Below are 6,326 nucleotides of genomic sequence, written 5' to 3' on the forward strand. Positions count from 1 at the left end.
AAAATAATAATTAATGTTTTGGTTAAGCCAACATAACTTAATATTTTAGTCGTAAATACTCACGAAATGGAGATAATCAACCGGGGCAGTGGACAGTGGATTGTTAGTTATATAAACGGTCGTTAAAAACATATATAAATTATTTAATCAAATATTCTTTTGTTATACAAACCAAACAACGTGAAATTAAAAAAAAAGAATATATATTTCAAAGTTGTATTTTTTTAATAAATAAAAACTCTAAGAGTATGGGCATTTTATGGGTGGTCATTTTCCATGATGTAGCTTTCCAAAAATGGAGTTTATCTTGAATATTGACAATGTGGTATGGCCTCCATGTTACAATTTCAATGTTAAATACACCGGTGATTGAATTGGTCCGACCAGAAAGTCCAAACCAACGAACCACCTTCATTTACCAGCCCATGGTTTAGGTTGCTGACCAAGTATGTGTCATGGTTTGCACACCCGCCTGCCTGGTTTGACCTTGTGCTGGACCCACAAGCGAATAACAAAGTCGTGCAAGCCGGAACCACTCAAGAATTAGTGACCTACTTGAATGTTACTTTGACTAAATAACAAGTTGATAATCACCAGAAGTTATGTTGAATTGATAAATGAAGTGAACGTATTGCTTTTATTAATAAATAAATTAAGTGATTATTGAAATACAAATAAATAAATTGTGAAATACATCCGGGGGGGGGGGGGGTTAAGCACCTTACACGATTTAAAGTTACAACAAATTTCATGTTTTTTTTTTCAAACTACTTTTATTCGAGCTGACAACTAGCAAGATGTTGGAAATGGATCAAAACTTGGCTCATTCAAGAGATCCAACACTCGGGTATAACTTCGGAAATGGAGACTTTTGGGTAGGCCTAAAAGTAATATTTTTGTTGTTGCGTAGCTTGAACTTAAATCTTTGCAAGTGTATGATCCAAATTAAAATTTGGTGTAAGAAAGAGAGAGAGAGAGAGAGAGAGCAAGAGACTTAATATTTATGTGAAAAACGTGTTAGTATTAATAATGGTAACAGTCATATTTATGTGAAAAATGTATTAGTATTAATTTGGTAACAATGCATCATGTGGTGACGTTGATAACCGAAATACAAGAGCACATACACCAATCGACGGTGTTCCTATGGTTGAGTGTTATGTGACTTATGCCCAAGGGTTGATGCAAAACTACTATCAAGTTAGGGGTCTAATCGAAAACAATTTCTCTATTTTTAAAAGGTAAAGGTAATGCTATCTACATATTACCCTCCTTATATCCTATTAAATATAGACGTGCGTATTATTAAATATAATTGTTAACACATACGTCAAATAACTAATAGTTGACCCAAGTCGTTCATAATCATCTGTCACAAGTCGAAATAAATGATAAAAAATGACTTTTTATTACCCACATGACACATTACACAATATTTTCATTAAATTAGTTGGAATTCTAATTGATTTTCTTTCTTACTTTTTTTTCTTCTAATACTAACTAGTGATTTATCCGCGCGTTGCGCGGTAAAATCGGTCTGTAAAACTCGGGTGTCGTAGCAGCGAGTCAACGCGAATTTAGTCGGTAGTAGCTACGTTCGTTACGTTACCGGAACAGAAAACAAAAAAAAAAACAAAATCAAAATTGAATTGGGCCAATAGGGTGGCGTCGGTTGGTCCCGGACGGCAGCGAGAATTCAGTTTGTATAAGCTAAATTCGTTATGGTACTGGAACTAAAACAAAACGAAAACAAAAAATAAAAATAAAAATTGAGGTGGGGCAATTGGATGACGTCGGTCGGTCCCAAACGCTGAGACATTAACTCTACGACACTCGTATAACATATTATAAATTTTTTGTTAACATATTTAAGACAACGTTTATTTGGTCGGTAAACCCGGACATTGGGAAAACCCGATCGTTGCAGCTGCGAGTTGACTCGTATTCGGGCGTTGTGGTGGTGAGTTGGTAAAACCGGGGCGATGGTAAAAATCCGAAAATTCCGGTGGTGAGTCAAGGTGAATTTTTTCGTTTTAAAGAAATTAGATGACACTTTAAAACAAATAATTCAAAGAAACCTAGAAAACAAAAAAGAAAATCAGAAAGAATATTAAAAGAAAAAAAGTCATTTAAATAAAATGAAAGAAAATATTTGATTCTATCAAGAATTGAACACACTAACAACAACAACAAAGCCAACTGACCAAGAGCAACTTTATTGATTTAGTAGCACAAATATCTAATATATATGAAAGTCTTGGATCCCATTTCAACTTTGTGACACCAAGTTTTTCTTTTACTATATATAGATAATATGTGCACTACACGGGCCCAAGTCGGCTTATAAGACTAATTCTTTAAATGTGTTAAGATTTTAAAGTCTAGCGCTGGTTGGTTGTTGGACGTGTAGTCACCAAACAAGAGATGGTTTCAACTTTCAAACCTCCACTTATTATTATTTTTAACTAGTAGGTAGAACCCCCCGCGTTGCGGGGGCGTATCCCAAAACTCTTAAGAAGAATCAAGGAGACAACCAAACAGCCATAAATATCTACAACACATGACCATATATTAGTAAAATACCCTACGCGTTGCAGCTGGAATTCATATTACACTATGATATCAATACCAACGGTGTGACCCTTTAACCAATCGACCCACCCATATTTTACCACCTCTAGAGAATATTGAACATATGTGCAAACTTCAATTTGTGAACCTTTCTAGTTTCTAATTTAGTTAGCACCTGATATCAAAAACATGAGCACATATTTTGAATTCTTGGATAACTCTGCTTTCCTAGAGCTAAAAGCTTTTCTTAACGCTTATGTCCAGCTTTCTTCTAACCTTGTTTTCTTCTGAATTCTGCAATCGCAAAACTCAATTTATAAAAAAACTTGGTACAAAAAACAAATGTAATTAATATCATCCATGAGCCATTGCAGCTAAATATGGTAATTTATGACAATTGTGATGTTGGGGTATAAAATGGCAATAGAGTTTGAATTCATTGTAACTGAATAATGGTGGGGATTATCTATATTTATAATGATGTTGACTGCATCATTTAGGATCAATGGCTTAATGGTGTTGAGAATTACAATATAGTCTTGGATTCCTTTACTCTGCTACATACAGTTAAATGGTTGCTCATGGATGCTATTAAGGTTGTCAAGTTCCGACACGACGCAAAAACCCAACACGAACATAACACGAAATTGACCCGGGTTTGGGTTTAGTATAAACGGTTTCGGGTCAGTTTGGGCTGAACCTGCGAATCCGTTTAGCTAAGCGGGGTCGGATTCAGTCAAGATGGCGAGTTCGCCGGTTGACAGGTTAAAACTCATTTTCTATTTGTTTATTATAATATTTTTTACAATGTGTTTTATATAATAAATTGAATTAGTTACGTCAATATTAGAAACTAAATATTAAAGTAACATAATATTTTATAACTAAAATGAGAGTGTTTATACTTTATAATATGAATTTGTATGTTGTGTTGTAAAATGTAAAACGGGTCATGTTTTCACGTGTATTTCATGATTTTCGGGTTTGGGTCGTGTTCGGGTTCGTTTAATTTTCAAGCTTGTGTCGGGTTGGACCTGCAAACTCGCGAACACGACCTGTTTAGCCACCCTAGATGGTATAAAGTTGTTAAACATGATAGGAATACATGTTAGTCATTGGTTGCATAATGAATGCTATTATTAGGATAAAACGGGTCGAGAGACTCAAGACCACGTTGGAACCACTTAGCAAGAACCAACTACTAATCATATCATTTTGAAACTGCATATTGGTGAAATCAATGAATCATTTTGAAGTGGACTCAAGTAGAAAGACTTTATTATAAAGCGTACAATGAAAAATGCACCTTCACATGTGTTCTTTTAAAATTTATGTATGTTGCTCGACCTGTTGTTTTATCTGCTTCTTTGCCGTCTTCGATCACCACCTGAATGTCAAAAAGAATATATTGTCGATGGTGTTACACCATATTCAGATGAATGAAGCATGGATGAAAACTACTAACTCCGTCTACCTGACTTCCTGGTTGTAGTGGTAGTGCAGTATGTTCCATTTGACCGTTCATATAACCGAATGCAACTTTCTTAAAGCTAGCAAATGTTTGATGCTGGGTCTTTCAGTTTGGTTATGATCCCCATCAAACTTCAAATTCTTCTTCACTTTCTCTACTAAATGACCATGATCATATAAGATTGCAGTCAAGGTAAAAAGAAATAGTTATGCCGATATACTCATTCTCATTTTACCCTACTATCAAACACATACCCTTAAACAGTAGCCCCAAACCCAATCAGTGTGTTAATGAGTAAATGGGTAAATTTTAAAAAGGATGAAATGAGAATTTACCTGCTAAACATATCACTGATGTTTTTGTTAACTTGGCAAAGGAGAACACTTTATTCATGTACCTAGATCAAATATAGAAAAAGTTAAAAATAAACAAAGTTCAAGTTCTTATACATTATTCATTTGACCAGTTTCATACATTCATAATAAAGAATCACATGCATATAGGTCTGTTTCATTACATTCATGTTCTTATTTCATGCATAAAGAAACATCAGATGGGGCAAAAACAAAGGAATGTACATACTAAATTCCAAAGAGGCACAAAAGTTATTGAAACCCAATACAGGGGTATACCAGACTAACAACGGAGCCACACACATCGTCATCGAAGTGGCCCGGAATCCGCTATAGTAACAACATGCGATAACGGAAAACCCCTCTCCCTATTTCTCTATTGTTGCGGCTGTTTAAGTCATTGACATGCAGAATTGTGACCGCCAACGACAGTTCCATGTCCCAACACGGATAAACCGACAACGGTGATGGTTCATACCCCCTGCCAGACCAGTGCAACACAACACCCACCGCCACCTAGGGTTCTGAAATCGAACCCGGCAACAGTAGGCATTGACCGACGATCGGCAAGGGGTGAACCGATTGCTACACGCTCTAATGGATTTTGTAAGGCCCCGTTACCGGTAACCCTACTTTAACGTTGGATTTACTCATAAACACAGGTCTTACAATAAGAGTTAATTAAAATTTTCGCGGAAACGTTAACTTCGATCATTCGTTACAAAACATTTAATCATTTCCTTAAAACCATAACATAAAACATCGTATTCAAAACATCTTTTTTTTTCTTTCTTCAGATGCCAGCCGTTTAATCCATGCCATGTGCCATCCCCATGCTAACTCTATAATCAGCTCACCTGCGTGCATACTAAAAGTCAGCTACGCTGAGTGAGTTCTAGTTAATCAAGCAACTTATCATACAACCACTACATGCATCATATACGTATCCGAAGACACGTAGCCCACTATCAGACCTGCTCACCTTACCACTTAACCTCTTATTCACCCCTACCACTTAGCCACTTTAATAACGAATAACGTTATGCCACTTTGCCACTTTAATAACGTACTAACGTTATGCCACTTTGCCACTTTAATAACGAAGTCACGTATAGGCTTACCCTACCACGTACTATCGTCATGCCACTAACACTCTTACTAGACTCTCGCCACTTCTAACACACTTTACCACTACCTGTCTACAACACACTTCATTTCATTACATCATTTACATAATAGTTACATCATAACATTTACACACACTAATAACCACTTGACAATCACTATCCTTGGCGATACGTGCAATATCCGAAGATCGTTCACGAACCGACAAGCATTATATAATAGCTACCTCGTATAACCTCTATAGCATACATTTACCACTTAAGGTAAGTGTATTCACACTTCACATCGAGTATGCACACAGCCCCGAAAACATAACAAGGAAATGGGGCTAGAAACTCACCTGAACTCGGTTACTTCTTCTGCTACTAGTTACTCCTTCTCAAGCTGTGCGCGTCTAACTGTTAATAGTTGCAATATCAAATACCACTCTAGCCACTCTATTGTTACTTAACTAGCCTTACGCGTCTAAGCCGGTTTTACTTCATTGAATCATTACCTGGTTAGTAAATCTTTACTCGTTTGACTTTAAAGGTGTCTTTCATAAGTTATCAAAGTCCAAGGGTAACTATCTCATTCTTTCTAAGTCCAGGGACTGTTCTGTCATTCTGATAAAAGTCTGGTTCGTTACTTGATCCTTAACGAAATGGGATTCATTCGTTACTCAGGTCTCATGATGAATTGCTAGTTCGTTACTTCATAACGAATCGACCTTTATAACGAACTAAACCCTATAACGAATTGGACCTTATACCGAATTGAACCTTTCTAACGAACTAGTCTCCTTAGCGAACTGGACCCTTCTGTAA

The sequence above is a fragment of the Bidens hawaiensis genome, unplaced genomic scaffold, assembly GCF_021521415.1.
Source record: "Bidens hawaiensis isolate Kalapana, Puna unplaced genomic scaffold, B.hawaiensis_p1.1 tig00001511_1, whole genome shotgun sequence".
Classification (NCBI taxonomy): domain Eukaryota; kingdom Viridiplantae; phylum Streptophyta; class Magnoliopsida; order Asterales; family Asteraceae; genus Bidens; species Bidens hawaiensis.